The sequence below is a fragment of the Heteronotia binoei genome, chromosome 21 (genome assembly GCF_032191835.1).
Source record: "Heteronotia binoei isolate CCM8104 ecotype False Entrance Well chromosome 21, APGP_CSIRO_Hbin_v1, whole genome shotgun sequence".
NCBI lineage: Eukaryota > Metazoa > Chordata > Lepidosauria > Squamata > Gekkonidae > Heteronotia > Heteronotia binoei.
The window spans coordinates 147,612,171-147,629,663 of NC_083243.1; the positions used below are offsets into that span (position 1 = coordinate 147,612,171).

Consider the following 17,493-nt stretch of genomic DNA (forward strand, 5'->3'; position numbering starts at 1 on the left):
AGATCTGTAAAAATGTTTCCACTGCAATGGGAGACAAAAATAGAATAATTCCATGTCTTTTTGGATGAATGCCTAGTTGAAACTATGTAGTGTTTGACTGACAGGAGGATGTACTTTCTGTGCTGAAAGTGACTTTTTGTGCTGTGCATTTAGTGTTCAAGAATAGTCAGGCAAGTGAATGAAGACGGGTTTTACAGTGGTTAACTTCTGGTTTTATCTGTTTGCTTTATTGAAGTCTTCTGTTACTTATCATTTGGTCACCTTATCTTCTCAGCTTCCCCATAGTCCCAGAGCATACCGTCATTTAATTGGGTGAGTATTAACTTGTTTGGTTTTGAGTGGAGGGGTTACTTCAGCTTAAAGCCTTTAAAAAATGTACAGCTGCTTGTAGGTAAACAAAACACCACTAATGATCTTAGCACTAAAACAATAATTCCAAGGTATTATCGAACTCTCTCTCTTGACCATTTTTCGCTATTTCAGCAATAGTTTTTTTCTACACAGCCAAGTAGCAGAAATCTGTAAAAATAATCATGAAAGTTTGAAGACTTTGTGCCCCAGAGCCATCTACTGTACAGCTTCTTACTGAATCCTCAGCTCCTGTCTTGACTCTGGTGGTAGCACAAGATGTACCGTATGCATTTGAAGCATAACAAAACTAATTGGTAAATTAAATGAAACAAACAGTAACAAAACCTCTGTTTTTGCTGATGAGCTACAGCCAAATAATGCAATGATCTGTGGAGAATGTGTCATGTATTTGTACCTTGCCTGTGATACAACAGTAGTTTTTGCAAGGACTTAATAGTAATGATCAGGATGAACTGATTTTACTTGACGAATCTTTAAAAAAAGCTGTGCAGCATTTTATCTCAGGTTTTCTATACAAATAGAATTTTATTTTTAACCGCAAAGGCTGTTGTAAGACTTCTTCATGCTACAGAAAGTTTCTCTAAATGTGTTGGGTTATCTGTTTTGCTAGATGCTTTAAGACTTGTTTTGCTTCTACAAAATTTATTGAAAGAGAAGACCCTAAGAGTAACTTTTTTCTTAACAGTTTATGCAGAATATCTTATGAGTTGCTAACAAACTAAAAAAAACCCTAATACACGTAAATGAGGATGTGAAGCTGTTATTGTTGAATAAGTAAAAATAGTGGGTTTTGTAAAAAAAAAACGAGCATTAATTTTATTTTTTCTTCATATTTTATATTTGCTTAAACCAGTCAAAGCTGAACACAGTGAAGTCCTATTAATTCAACTGAAGAGTTGAAGTACATTCTTAAATTTTTTCATTGGAATTATGGGATCTATTTTGCTTTAATTGTACTTTATATTTTAATATGATATGTTATAACATCAAAAGCTGCTGTAATGAATTTTATTTTAAATCTGAAGAAATCAAGCAGTTAAATTAATTTTTAAAAGTGTTAATATATAAGCAACTTGTCATGCTTCTGTTCTGTCTGTTATGTGAAGTATAGATATAATGTCACTCTTGTTTTCTGTGGAAATTGGGAAAGGAATAGAAACTGATGTAAAAGTTCTTGTGATAGGGCAATGTTGCAAGTTGTAGTGTTACACAAATGCAACACACAACAGTCTTCCCATTGATTATTTGTTGAAGCCTCACTAGGATTGCCATCTTCCCAAGGGCAGGTGATGAGTTCCCACGCCCAGGCTCCAGGATTCACTGGAGCTGTTCAGTCCAATAGCAGCAAGGGGAGGAAGCAGATGTGCAACATCACTTCTGGTTTGTACTCAGAAATTATTTGATGGTTCTTGAGAAATCACACATTTCTATGGTAACACACACACACATGCACAAAAAGAAGAGCGGATTCCCAGAGTGTCATGACTTCACTTCCAGGTACAAACTGGAAATTACATCATGAAATTGGGTGACATTGCTCCCTACCCATCAAAGGTTCCTGACTTTGCAGATTCATTATGCAAGGCTGGAGACTTCACAGGAAAAAGCTGGGATAAATAAATAGGAAAATGAGAGCTCTATTGCATCACTACTATGTTTGTAGTGCAAAATGTGAATATTAATGAATTATTAACATATCAGGCAGAGGGTAAAGGGATCGAAATATGAAAGCATTGTGCTATATATGAGTAAGCGGTAGTATAGTCCTTTCCAATCGCTATAATTTTAGCACTCCAGGCTTGCATATCAGGAAGACAGATCCTCTTAATACACACAGTCAACTTATTGAACAAGGCAATATGCATGTTTTTTCATCTTTAGTACACACTAGTGCATTTTCTCAGATCTGGGTTTCTGGTAACATGCACTGTAGCGGGGAAACATAAATGTTGCTTTGTTCACACAAAATAGTTCAAGAGGAATATGTGTACTGTGGTCTCCACTGAGGCTTGGTAGGTTGGCTGACTTGGCCACTTGGTCACTTCATGCTACTGACAGATGCAGCATCTGTAATAAAGCAGAGAGCTTAAATTTTCACTTGTTTGGATGCCTGGGGCCATGGAAGCTAAAAAATTCATGCATTTTCTTGAGGTTCTTACTTGCTGTTTTTTTAAAAAATATTATGTTAAAAGAATGTGTGGTATTAAATTATGACATTTCCAGCATCCATCACCCCCCCCCCCCCAAATTAAAAATAAGTGGCACTAAACGACAAACTTGGGATGCTGGAAACCCAGTAATACTAAACTCTGAGATTCTTAGGATAGGGATCAGTGAAATCATGGGGAAGAATATAGTGATATCATATTGAATAGCAGCTGGGGTTATTTCATAGAAAAAGACATGTGGGAGCTCATTAGCACAACTCATTTGCATATGCCACACACCCCTGACATCACCAGAAGGTATACTAAATTATATCAGCTCAACATCTACCTTAAAATGCTTCTTGAATTAAAATTGTCATAATAAAACCTTGCTCCCATCATACTTTTAAAATTACTTTCTCCTATGTGGCCACAGTAGCATGATGAAGATTTTCATCTGTCTGCTTTATATGTTTTGGTTATTTTTGCATTTTTTTGTGTGTGGGAGGAAATATTAGAAAGTTTGTCAAATCTTGGAGTTCAGTAAAATTCTCAAAGTGGTTCAAACAGTGGAGCCCAGAAGCAAGCAAGAAAGAGCACAATAAAATTTACAGGTCCTGGAGCACCGTTCCTGTGAGCTCCTGCCCAAAATGAGGCCTGAATAGCTGTGTTAATGGCATTACTATTACCTTTGCAGGCCACTAGGAACAGTTCCATACAGTATCTATAAATGTGTGCTGAAACAGTCATGTGTAGGCTGGCAGGAGAGCTGGGGCCCAGGATATAGGGGGCCCAGGACATAGGGTTGTGCATGTGAGGTCAGTAATGTTGCTATATCATTTCAGGGTAAAACCCAGAAGTGGCAAAAGCTGAACTGAGGAATTGCTGAAAACCCTATGATAAAATTATAGAGCATCTGGCATTTCCTAGAGCAACAGAGACAACATCACTGTTGTTGTTTTTTTTTCATTTTCTCCCACTTTTGGGAGGCAATAAAGCTTGCCAGCAGGAGGCTTCTAGTCCTGTGGTTTTTATATATTATTCACTTCACAAGAATAACAAATTACTTCTACCCTGCCCCTAAGACTTTGGGTCAGCTTTACAGTATAAACCAATTTAAAAACAATATTGTACACATTTTTTAAAACCCATGTATCAACCAACAAATCAGCTAAGGGTCTGAGCAAGCTAATATGTTTTCACTTGGTTCCAGAAACCAACTACATACGGCAAAAGATCAGTGGCTAGGGGAGGGCATTCTGCAACTAAGAAGGCACTGCCTATTGTCTTGCCTCAATATGTGGTAGTAGGAGAACAAGGGCTTTTAAAGAACTCATCAAAGTTGAGTCCATTGACATTTCATCTACCTACCCTGTCAATCAGCCTGAAACCAGAATTTTATGGCCAAAGCCTGTAAACCGAGAGCACTATACCCAGTTAAGTATATACCTTGGATCCTGAAATTAATGTTCCTGTGTCTCTTTTAAAGACAGCAGATATACCATCATAGGTCTTGTCTGTATCTATCATTAGCAAAATCTAATTTGTTGCTAGACAGCTCAAATTTTAATGAGATACAATTACTTTATTGTTTTAAGGTATCTAGAAAGCAGACTGTTAAATAACAGAAATTAATCATATTATAAAATCCTAGTTGGGCACTCATTTTTTTAAAAAAGAATTCGTCATTGAATTGTGAAGAGAGGTTTTGTTTTTTAAACAAAAGCAGAATTGAGATTTGAGCATGTTTGGGATTCTGTTTGAAAACATTCCATTATGTGTTGCTATGGCGACATTTGGTAACCTGTACGATGGCGGGTTATGTTCATGGATACAGCATACCTCTGTTCAGAGAGCCTTTTTTCACATATACACATAATTACAGGGAGAAATGAAGTAAAAAGTTGCAGTGGGTGGACCTTAGTACATGCTAAATTAACGAACGATTACTTAGGGCTTTGTTACCAAAGATAATGATGGGGCTGGAGGAGGAAGGAACCCACCCTTTTACTGCACAGGTGATGCAATGCACGAATGTTTTCAAGCAAATGGACAACTGACAGTCTTTTCCTTCTTTCTTAAAAAAGAGTAATCACATGAATAGGTGACCCTAGCTCATCCATCTGTGAGCTAACTTGAAGAGGCACATTGCTCGTCTGCCATGTGAAAGTTCCTAACATATGAATGAAATCCTCTGCAGGTTGGTGCTCCTTTGTCCAGAAATTTGGCTATGTGGTTTTTAAAAAATGATTGGTGTGTTGTGTTAAACATCTTCACTTCAACAAAACACACTTCACCTTAAGAAAAAAACTCTTTCAATGCATTTTCTGCAGTTCACAGACAGCATTTGTTGATCCTCATTCCTAAAATGACACAAGAGAAAACAAAGTACAGGTAAGAGAAGAGAAAGTTTTTTGGTTTTTTAAAAGTAAATTATTTTCATTTATCTATTGTTATTATGGCAGTTAGGGACTGAAAACAGATTACAGAAATTTCCAAAACAATTTAAACAAAATAATTTAAATTAAACACACACACAACCTGAATGAGTTTTGATTGGGTTGGCTATCATAGAATGCAAGTTACTGATTAAGAACCAAGGTGATGGTCAGGCTTGGTTCCACTTCTCTCTAAAAGCAACCAATGAGAGCTGACAGAATGGTGAGCTAACCGGGCTGCATGGGATGCTTTTCTCCCCCCCAGTGGCCCCTCCCCCTGGCCCAGTTCAGGCCCACCTGGGAAGGGGAGGGCCAGGTTTTTCACCATTGCTGCCATCTGGCTCCTGAGCTGCCTATGCAACTTGTCCTGCCTTGCTGGATATGGCCAGCCATGGCTGTTGTCATGTCCATTGGCTCTCCCCATAGTGCAGGACTGCAAATGGGATCTGTGGGTAAGTTGGGGTCCCAACCAATTACAGCTAACAGAATGTTGAGGGGGGACGGGCTCGGAAAACAGCTGTTTTGAAAACAACAGTTAGGGGTTAGTAGCAGAGAAGTTGGCAGCTTGGGATCTGGGAGAGGGGGAGAACTGAGTGAAACTGTGCAGAAGAGCTGCTAAGAGGTGGTTGAAAATAATACATTTGTAACTAAAGGATCCCAATTGCAAGAATATGACCTGAGTAGGGATGGGCACAAATCAAACCACAAAGCAAAATTCATCATGAATTTGGCCTTGTTCATGGTTCATGAACAGATGTTTGTGGCAGGCCTTTTGTCACAAATGTCCACAAACTTTTAAAACGCTTTGAGGTGGTTCATGGATGGAGCAGAAAGCCACAAAAACTGCTGAGTGGGGGGAGTGCCGCAACTGTTTTGGGCTGTCTTGTGCAGTATCTTTAAATGTTAAAGGAACTGCAGAAGATAGCCCCCCAAAAGCTGAGTTGTGAGGAGGTGCTCCCTCCCACTCAGCAGTTTAAAGAAACTGCAGACGGTAGCCCAAAAGCCAGCTGAATAGATGATCCTAGCTCATCCATCTGTGTGCTGACTGAAGAGGCACACTGCTACTCTGCCATGTGAAAGTTCCTGCTAACATATGAATGAAATCCTCTGCAAGTTGGTACTCATTTGTCCAGAAATTTGGCTGTGTGGTTTTTTAAAAAACTGTGTGTTCCCCACTGCTCAGCTGTTTTTTAGGCTTTCTGTGAACCCTGCCTTTCTGTGATCCCTTTCAAAGGGGTTTGCAGGGCCATGAACCACTAACCAGTTTGTGAACAAACCTCCTGGTTCAGTTTGGTCTGTGGTTTATCTACAAACCACATTGAATAACATTTTTCTGGTTCATGCCCTTCCCTAGACTTGAGCTCAAAAGTTCAATGGAAATGAAGAGTGGTTACTTATACCTTATTTTCCTCAGTGTTAGGTTCATACCAGAAATAAAAGTTAACCTTTTTTTTAACCCTGTGGGCTGTGTGTCAAAGGAAAAGAAGCGCACAAATACATTTTAACATCTCAGTCTATATGTATATGATAAGGTATGACTAAATTGTGGCAAATGGGTGAAGGGAAAAGTGTTTGAGCGCCAATCCCAATAATGCTGTGTGAATGAGGGTTTGTTATTAAAGGGCTAACCTGTCTGTAATGCAGAGGACCTGAGGTGTGAAGTGGTCATGGCTCTCTTTATATTTTAAAAAAGACAAGAAGTGTGGTGAGTGTGACATTCCAATCTACTTGTTAAAGAGGGTGGTAGACATTTTGTGTGAGTGGAAAGGGGAGTCACACAAGGGTTGTCAGTTTTCAGGCTTTGGCCAAGAACTCAGACTTAACTACCTAGAAGAAGAGGAGAAATATATAAGTTTCTCACTACTGTTGCTCCACCCCCAGGCTTCTGTTTTTCCCCAATGCAAGCAATTGATTTCCCATCAGTTGCTCCACAGGGACATTTTGATGCACAGCTCTCTCAAGTTCCCCTTGTGGTTTCTTAATCCTTAAAAGGCAGCATCACAAAACTACAAGGGGAACTGGACGAAGCCGCAAATCAAAATGTACCCACGGAGCAACTGGTGGAAAATCAATCACTTGCACTGGGAAAAACAGAAGCCTGGGGGTGGAACAATGCTAGTGAGAAATCCGTCATAAACTCAGCCCAGATGGTATTCAGCTGCTGCTAGCAAACTAGTTGGGTCTTCTTGAACTCTACCCTCACTTGTAACTGTGTAATGGCATACCTGCATACATTTCAAGATCTTTTCTCAAACATTTTTGAAGATCTCTGGAGTAGCATTATTTGCTTTCTGAATGCTAAATTGAACAAATCTTGCTTCCAATGCACATGAACAATTCTTGACTACCGTGTTAATGGTTTGGCTGCATTGCTTAGGTATTGTCTAGTATATTGGAATATAACTTAAAATTTCAATGTTAACATTAGAGCAAAGTTTGAGTCCAGTGGCATCTTTAAGACCAACAGAGTTTTATTCAAGGACTTTGCTGATCTTAAAGGTGCCATGGGATTCAAACTTTGTGTTCTAATGTTAACATTGAAGATTAGTTGCGTTTGAACTGGAAAATTTATTAGCTTATCAACTTCATGCCAAAAAGATGTTGTACAGGAGCACAGAATCTATTGGGGGGGGGGGGACACATGAATTTAAAGAAACTTCATGCACCACCCCTGGTACCTTTGGACCCTCTGCCTTCAGATTTACTGCCACTGTCTGGAATATTAACACTTTGTGACCTGGAATAGTCCTTGAATCTCAGCAGCTAGAATATGACGAAGTCCTTTGTCTTTCTTGAATGTTAAGTAGTACTTAAATGTTAAATAGTGTGAGAGAAATGATGATCCTGTGGAGGAAGTTTATCCAGAAGAAGTCTCTGATGACTATGAACTATTGTAAGCACACAAGAATAGACAAGTATGGGAATTGGGGAAGATCTAGAAATGTACAGTTTCTATTTCTATTATAATTTAAAATGCACAAGAGTTCTTTGGTTTTCATACCTGTTAAGTGAAGAGGGCTATCAAAATTTTCAACTGAATATTGACAAAGCCTCCTCACCCAGTCCTTATTCCAAGGGAAGGAGGTGGTTCATCTGTCCAGAATCTGAAAAGTAAAGAGAACATCTGTATAACTCCTCAAAGATCTAGACCAATGAATTAGATTCTAGACCAATGTGCAGAGTTTAGAGTGGGGCACACAAAATTGGGGGGGGGGGCTTCAAAGACCTACTGGGTCATGTGCATCAGAGATGAGGTGGGGACCATTCAAAGTAGACTGATTTTTCCATTGCCTTGCTCAGGAGAGGTACTAATTTTGATGTCTGTCTAGGCTTGAGTAACTTGCTCCATTTCATGGAATGCAGTTTTGGTCATCTAGAATGTGTAGAAATATTGAAATGTCTCACAGTTAACAACATTCCATTCATTACAGTTGTTACTAGCAAACAGATAAGTCCTTAAGTATGTGCCTCTTCTGTGTAACTATAATAGGAATAAGATAATACAAATACTACTGGAAATGTGACTCCTTCAGGATTCATTTCAGAAGTATAAGGAAGAAAAATTGGCTAAAGAACTGTCTTGAGTTCCTTTTTAGAAGAAAAATGGAACAGAATTGAATCAGAGGCTCAGTGTGGACATTTCCTTGCCATTTAATAGGCAATTTGATGATGAGACAACAAGGAGGCCTGCTGATACTAATACTGTGGACTAGGGTTCACCTACTAAGTTATCATTTACTTCAGGCCCTCTCTGTTGTGGAGGAGGTTCTCCTTTCTGAGAACTGGGTTTTTCTGAGCACTTATGAACTAGGTTAATGCTGATGAAAATGGCACAGTCACTCCCAGATGTCATAACAATCTTCTGTTTCTTCACAAAGGGCAAGAACACAGCTTGCTTGACCTCTTTCCTTGTCCTCTCTCCATTGTCCTCATACATGGATTGCAATCAAAAGCTTTCTGGTATAGTCAGATGCCACAATGCCTGAAAAACTGGGGAAACTAGGGTTTTTCTCCCTACAACCTGGATCTAGTTTGTGGGGAAGAATCAAACTTCAGTTTGTTAAGGTTCCTGCACTTGGATGTAAAAGAAAATTCACATTTAACTGAAGGCTCCCTTTACCAGGAAGTTTTCCATTGTACTCTGCATGAGAAGGAAGGTGGAAAGAGCAAGGATCATGGTAAACCTAGTTTGCATCCACCGTGATATTTCAGTGTTGTGGCATTTAGGAAAAACAATCCTTGGATAAACCACGCTTCACAGAGAATTCATATATACATTTACAAGTCACATGACTCCTACATACAATCTACAATAATAAAAAAGATGTGCAGCCAGAAAGGAGTGTCTTCTTCTATTGAAGCCCTTTTGTGTTTGACTACTATAGCTTCTAAAGAGATGAAAGCAGGGTAGCTCTTTTCAGCTAGCGAGCTTTTCCTTTAGTGACTTTCCCTTCCAACCTTTTAGTTCCCATTTCAACAAGAAAATGATAACACATATTCAACATTTACATCTCCTTTACTGTGCTCATAAATCACTTGCACAAATAAGGAAATAAACCCACAAAGTGCATACTTACAGAAGCTATGCTGTCCGAAGTGCACATAGTGAATGTGAATGTGTTTTTAACAGCAGCTAAAGCACTAGGAATTGAATCAATAAGAAACACAGACATATTTTTCCAGGTTGTAAACCCCCCCCCCCTATTTTATCTCTTCTTCCTGCCTGTCTTTATTTAGTTCCTTAGTTCTTTTGACCTGTACCTCTATGATATGCTCACTGAAATCCTCTAGGGAGGATCAGTATCAGGTCTGATAAGCTGGCTGTTACTTTACACCAAGTAGAAAGTAAATGTTTCATCCGTTATATTGGCAAATAGAAAATGTTTCTTCTATTGTCCTCATTATTTTTCCAGAGGGGAAAATGTTTTCACTTTGATGTGACTGATAGCAGATAAAATGGATTCAAAGCCACAAATGTAAGTGTCTTGAATGAAGACTGTCGTATGTATGCCTTTTCTTGTTCTTTATTTAGTTATTTGTACTGAAATACGATCAGATGATGCATGGTCCGATTACAATGCAGGTTGTAGACTGTACATCTCTTAACATGGTAAAATGGAATATAACGTACATGAGGCTGAGTGTGCATTGGTCTCCTGTGGAGAAACAGTATATTATGAACAATGCAAGAATACTGTGTTCCAGGCAGTTCATTTAGAATTGATTTCCTCTCTCTTTGGTTGACATTACCACCATCAGTTGAGAGTCTGTAGTTCAGTGGTTTCTGGTTAAATTTGTTTTTATGTGCTTTCAACTTCCTGCAACTGAATGTGTATCAATGCTTTTATTTGCTAGTGAATTTATGTACAGGGAGAAAGAATCTCCCAACCCCCAAGGATTAATCACTAGTACTATTGGAGTTAATCAGAATTAAATTATAAAAAATGTAGTCTGTGTGAACTTTCATTGTAGTCCATAGTTTTATACCTTTTCAAGCAACTAGATATAAGGCTTGGATTTGGGTTGCTGTCAGGTTCCTTGCCATTCTCTGTTTGCCCCCCCATACGGAAGGAAGAGACAGACACAAGGGTTTGGGTAACTAAAGGGCCACTTTCTTTCTTTATTACATTAACACAAGGGCTATAACATAACAGGCAGCACAGTAGGGCCAGGGGACGAAATACCCCTCCCCTACTGCATGATGAGCGAGCCACCCTGCCCCTAGCTCATACCCGGGTGGCCTAGCAAAGGTTATGCCCTGGAGTTCCAACCCCCAGCCGCACAGCTAACAGGCGAATCAATCCATGCAAACCCAAGGCAGTCCGCTTCATCACTCAACTGTCCCGCATGGTTCAGGAATGATTTAGCGAGACCCCATGCCCCAAAACTGGGGTGCTACAGGTGCTCACCGAGCTGCATAACGAAGGTTTAGGCCAAAACCCAGCCAATCTAAAAAGTGACTGACCTATTTAACCAGCCACACTCAAGCCAATCCCACAATCCCTTCTACAAGCAATGTGAGGTAGGCAAAAAACACCACTTCCTACAGCCAAAACAGAAGTGGTGAAAAATTCCTACCCGGTCCTCCAAAACTGAGAGCAACCAGCAGTCGCCCACACTGCATCAAGGGCAGGAGGGAGGGCCGAGCACGAGGCGAAGAATGAGAGGAGGGAGCAGAGCCTGCCTCTAGGGTGTGCCTGCTCCGCCCCCACCTTTGATGATGCCCTGCCCACTCCTCCTCCTTGTGCAGCCTGCCTCTGGATGGGAGCCGCATTGCCCCCCCAGACAGAAGGAAGAGACAGACACAAGGGTTTGAGTAACTAAAGGGCCACTTTCTTTCTTTATTACATTAACACAAGGGCTATAACATAACAGGCAGCATGGCAGGGCCAGGGGATGAAATACCCCTCCCCTACTGCATGATGGGTGAGCCACCCTGCCCCTAGGTATAGCCAAAATACATGGCTCATACCTGGGCGGCCTAGCAAAGGTTATGCCCTGGAGTTCCACCCCCCAGCCTCACGGCTAACGGGCAAATCAATCCATGCAAACCCAAGGCAGTTCACTTAATCACTCAACCATCCTGCACGGTCCAGGAATGATTTAGCGAGACCCTGTGCCCCCAAACTGGGGTGCTACAGGTGCTCACTGAGCTGCATAACAAAAATTTAGGCCAAAACCCAGCCACCGCGAGGCCAAGTCTTTGCTTAGGCAGCTGCGCCCACTAAACGCCCAGCACTTCCTTAAGCCAAAGTTTCAAGTCCTCTAAAAAGGCGTCATTACCCTTGTCCGAAAGATGTACACCATCGCTCCTGTATAAATCCGTGCAATCAGCCTGGATCCCAGGGTGAGGAAGAAAGTGGCCCAACCCCGCCTCGAGGACTCTTTTAAGTTCTAAATTGATTTTGCGGCAAGCTTTCTCAATCGTCCATGGGTCCCAAGCTGCATGCCATACCCGGCGTGGGATAATGGCCGACCACACAATCAAAGCCTGCGGCCAATGCCTCTTGATGACTCTAAAGTCATCTTTGGCCTGCAACACAAGGGCTTTTCCATTGAGCAGGCCTAAATCATTACCACCCAGATGTATCACCACAGCATGTGGCAGCAACACATGCACATCTTCAAACAAGAGGGGCAACAGGCCTGACCAATGGAGACCCCGCTGTCCACACGATTCAATGGTGGCCCACTTGCTGAGCCCCAGCTGTGACCCGGCCGAAGTCTTCCTGGCCCGATAGGCAGCCCAAAACACAAAGCTATGTCCGCATATGAGGACATGTTATCTCTCCTCACAGACCACAGCACCTGAGAAAAGAAGAAACAATGAATAACATAGCCCCCTAATAACGTGATGCCAATTACTGCAGTGCAAGAGGGCGAACATAGCCCTTATAGGCCGAGGAACGCCACCTACCAAGCTTCTGAATGAAAGGCGGGGAGTACCCCAGGGCAGCAGCCGTAGATGCTGCTCCAATACGGAAGGAATGGGTACCGAACTTATCTCCCGACAGGCCCAGCATAGCAAGGGCCTTGCACGTCACTGTCCAAAACCGATGCTTTGTCAGGGGACTGCAGTCCCCATGACAGAACAACAGGCTGGCACCCAAACCTCGAGCAGCCATGTATCGCGTTAAAGTCACTATGGGACAGATCTTGACATCAGAACAGGAACCCAAACTAATAGTATCCCCCCGTTGCAGTTGACTGGACTTGGAACGACGAACTGTAACATATACAGATCTGCCAGCCAGATGAATGTCTTGGGCCATCAAGGCCCTCCCTTAAACATTCCATTTGGACTGAGCCACCTGCTCACTCACCCAGAGAGCCCCGAAGAACGCCATGAGAGAAGTGGTGTGAAAGAGCAGCATTTCGTACTTCGACATGCACACCTGGCCCCAGACCAATCTTAAACCCCTAAGAACTGCAGGGGAAATGGGTTGCCTAGAATCCTGCCTGGGCCCAACTTCTCTAGACCAATCTTCCAACATTTTCTTCATGCAGAAGTCACCAGTATTCTCCTGGAAACCCAAAGCCTTACTAGCGAAGGCCAACGAAGACAGCCGGCCCCGAATAGATTGAATTGCTAATCCCCTGTACCTTAAAGATACACTATAGTGGAGTAATTGCTCCACCGGAAGGGGCCATCCCCTTTGGTAACTAACTTTGCTCCTAAAATTTTCAAACTGGCATACTGCCCTGTTGTATGATTTTCTGGTACTAGGAGCAATGGCGAGTCTTATTGCTCTGCTGGCCTTGACCCGCCAATCATCCATATCCTGGGGGGCATCATTGTCGGAAGAAGATCTGCATTTGGGGCCAGCTGGCGAAACCGTTGCATCTGTTTGCAGGAGAGAATGTCAGCCACCCCATTAGCCATCCCAGGCACATGCCTGGCGAAAAATAAAATATTAAGCCTCAGGCAACGGAGAGTGAAGGCCCGCACCAGCCTCATCACCCTGAGGGATTTGGAAGTGAGGTAACTGATAACATTCACCACGGCTAAGTTGTCGCCCCAAAAGTGGACTGTGTGGTCTGCCAACTCATTCCCCCACAACCAAATGGCTACCAAGATCGGGAAGAACTCCAAGAAACTCAAATCTCTGTTCCACCCCGCATCTACCCATTCCTGGGTCCATTCCTTTGTCCACCAGTGTCTGCGAAAGTAGACGCCAAACCCAAGGGACTCCGCTGTGTCTCATATAATTTGTAGCTTAGCTTCCAGCTGTAACTCAGCCCTCCAAAAGGAGACACCATTAAAGGAGGTTAAAAACTCATTCCATAATAAAAGGTCCTTCCGCATGCTGCGTGAAATCCTGATTTGGTGATGCGGCTGGTGTAATCCACCATTGCTTCACACAACCTCCTCAAAAAGGGGCGACCAGGAGCTACCACCTTACATGCAAAATTTAAGTGACCCACCAACTGCTGCAGCTCCCTCAAGGTTGCCTTTTGCCGCAGCAAAAACTGAGCAACCATTTCCTGCAGACCTAGAATTGTGTCCCTTGGGAAGCGTGAAGTTTGTTGGAATGAATCAAGTTGAACCCCCAGGAACAACAATCGCTGGGTAGGGCCCTCTGTCTGCTCATGGACTAGAGGAATGCCCAGCTCCGCTGACTGCGCTGCAAAGGCTGCCATCAAATGGGTGCACTGGCTGGAGCCTAAGAAGCCTGCAAATAGATAGTCATCCATATAAAGAACCACATTGCTCAAACAAGCCCGGCGGCATACCGCCCACAAGAAATGGAGCGCCCCATGGGCAGGGCCCTGTCCATATAAAACCACCCTTCAAAATGAAAACCCAGCAATCCAAATCCAAAGGGTGAACCGGTAGGAGGTAAAAGGCGGACTTTGTCGCACTTTGCCAACTCAGTCCCTACCCCATAAAGCCTTACCCTCTGCACCGCTTGGTGAAAAGATGTGTACCACACAATACACAAATTTTCCTGTATGGCATCATTCACTGATTCCCCATGGGGGTAAGATAAACGATGAATCAATCTGAACTCACCTGGGGACTTTTTAGTCACCAGGCCCAATGGGGAGACCCTCAAGGTACTCACAGGGGGTGCGGAAAATGGGCTAATCACCCTACCCTCGACTATTTCCTTCCCAATCTTCTGATGAACTATGTGCTCCATCCCTACAACCAACTTCAAATTATTGGCCATCAATAGCTTTCTGGGGCCCTAAAAAGGAATTCTAAACCCAAACCTAAAACCATTTAACAAATAAAGCCGATCTTCATCCCTTGGATAATCACAGAGCCGTGCCTCAAGCACTGTCACCCTTATTGGGCTGGGACCCTTTACCAAATGGCTTATCTGTGCCGCCCAGGCCCTGCTTGCGCTGTCCCCACCTGAATCTACCCCGGAACAATTTGTGAAGGGATGAGACTCCCCGCAAAGAGGGCACTCATGTTTGTATGGGCAGTTCTTTTTACCACACACCCCCTGGGACCCAAACTCCCAACAAAGCAGGTGGGGTTAAACCACCTGCCCTGCACTGCTGTGGGCACCAGAAGCAGTGGCTGTGTGATGAACAACATGTCCACTGTCTGACCTATCACCCAGGTTAGGTCATGCTAGAGACATAACCTGCAGCCACAGCTGTCGCTGAATCTGATCCCATTGAAGGGCTGGGTTCAAAGCCGCCCTCATTCTGAATTCCTCATCATATTGAAGCCAGGCCAGGCCAGTAAAGATAGCATAGCTTTTGTAAATGATGTCGAAATCCTGAAAAAGGGATGTGGCCCGCCATGGCTGTGACCTGGCAATAATTCCAGCATAAATAATGAACCCGGGCACCCAGTTTGCCCATATCCTGTCAACTTTCCACTTCTTGATTTTCTCCTTTTCCCTATCATCCAAATCCTCTTTATCCTTTTTCTCCAGCTCCCTATAGAGCAGAGAGAATAGGTCCACGGATTCCCCTTTCAGTATCTTATCCTTGGTGGCCGGCAACAAGTGATCCCCAAGAGGTAAGGCCAGATCACGAAAAGGTAAAGCCTTAGCTGGCACAGCAGAGTATGATGGACTCCAAGCGTAATAAGCACCCCAGCCACCATAGGGTGCCACGGACGCTCCTGGGAAATGGCTGGGCAGGCCTCCCCAAGGGTTAGCCAGGTTAAAGCCCCAAGCCCAAGGCTGGGAATTATTAAAAGCTGCAGGCTGGCTATTGGCAACTGGCCCGAAGGTGGCTGACTGCCCCCACGGCCCCCAGGGCCAAGCTGTAGTAGTGTGTTGTGCAAACTCACCCCTACCCAACTGCAAACTCTGTGAAGCATTCGCATTGGGCATCTCCGCTGGAAGAGGCAACACACCCTTCGTTTTGTCCGTGGAAGACCTGCTTTCAAGGGAAAACAAAAGATTAAGGATTTCTTCCTGGAAGCGCTTCTTAGCAGCCTGCTTGTCTGCCTTGGAAGTCAGGCTCGTTACACCCAATACGACCGGTTGTCTACTACTCAACCCCTCTGAAGCGACTATTCTGGCTAACACAGACTGCTCGAAAGTGCCATCCTCCTCATCAGACAATGAAGGCAAAGGTGCTGACCGCTTAGGAACAGGCCGCTACGGTCTCAGTGCAGGGCACTTGCCCTTGGATTTGCCCTGTCCCTTAGACATGATAATGTGCCTAGTAACAATGACAAGCCCGTCTACTGCCCTCACTGATGTGGCCCCCGCCCTACTGGAGGCAGGTGATGAACGTTAAAGCTATCCTCAAAATGGCCACCCCAAGCAAGCCACAAAATGGCCACTCTTTTCCTTGGCAACAGGGAGGAAGAATCCCAATAAAAAGGCTGTCCTTGAAATGGCCTCCCTGAGCTATCCACAAAATGGTCACTCTTCTGCCCAGCAACAGGGAGGAAGAATCAAACAGCTCCAATAAAATGGCTACCCAATTTAACCCACGATTAGCTAAGGCCTCCTTCCAAACTGTGCTGTCTGGAAGAACAGCCCCACACACTGTGAAGTAACCATGCACTCCCCCAGAAGATTATATAAATGGGATGGGGGGGGGGGAGTTGGTTCCTCAGCCGGCTTAACAGAGGGAAAAAAAGGTGGGGTGAACAGCACGCACAAAAGGGGAGAGGCACCGCAAGATACCCTAAAACAAAAAGGGGAAGCACAAAAAAAACGGCTGAGCAAAAACACCACGGTCAGCGACAAACCGCTGCGTCGAAGATGCTCCCAAAGATGCTCCTGATGCAATGAGACTCCTCCTGAAGTCCACCGTGGCTTGCTACAAGCAGCCACAGCAAAGTCCGACGCGCCAACCACTGTGGCCCAAAAAATTGCGGTGACTGGCAACAGGCCTTGTGCAGGGAAAGAGCACACAAGCTGCACTCTGCCTTCCCTGAGCACGAGGCAAAGAATGAGAGGAGGGAGCAGAGCCTGCCTCTAGGGTGTGCCTGCTCCGCCCCCACCTCTGATGATGCCCTGCCCACTCTTCCTCCTTGCAAGGAGGCAAAACAGCCCTCAGACGCAAGGCCTGTCTCTGGATGGGAGCCCAGCCTGTCTCTGGATGGGAGCCGCAATCTGTTTGATGTAACCTGAGGAATGTATGCTTAGACTCCTGAAGAAACAAAAGTTAATGGCCTACCTCCTGGGAGCTGGGAAACTGCTTGGCTCTCAAGGCTGGGGCCCCTATCTCAGGATGTCTTGTAAAATGCTTGGTAGTGAGTGTGTGTGTGATTTGTTTTAGCCACTAAGTTTAGACTGTCTTTGTGCCCTAAATTCCCCTCATAGTTGTGCCCATAGCACCAGAAATGTTTTCTTGGAAGTGGTGGTGTTCTATAGGAACACCAGCAGTCATTCACTGCTTCTTTGCATATCTCTTCCTTAAAATGTGTTTTTAAAAAAACTAAGGCCACAGTCAGATGAACAATTTAATGCAACATGCTAGTGTTGCCTGTGCGGATTTAAAGAGCTCGATCAGATGATGACAAGAGATCACTATAATTTTGCAGTGCTATTGTAATCCAGTTTGAACTGATTTTTGTAAAAGAAAATGTTCCTGGTGTAAGGAAAAGA

General features: G+C 43.6%; 1 protein-coding gene across 2 annotated transcripts in view; it reads left to right on the forward strand.

The window, feature by feature from the left end:
- Positions 1 to 222: 222 nt before the first annotated feature.
- INSC (INSC spindle orientation adaptor protein) overlaps positions 223 to 17,493 on the forward strand; it is a 340,369-nt gene continuing 323,098 nt past the window's right edge. The window contains exon 1 of one of the 2 annotated variants that reach the window (XM_060262945.1): positions 223 to 312. The gene's annotated coding sequence lies outside the window, so the exon portion shown is untranslated. The remainder of the gene's footprint in view (positions 313 to 17,493) is intronic. The other variant, XM_060262946.1, reaches the window with a different exon arrangement.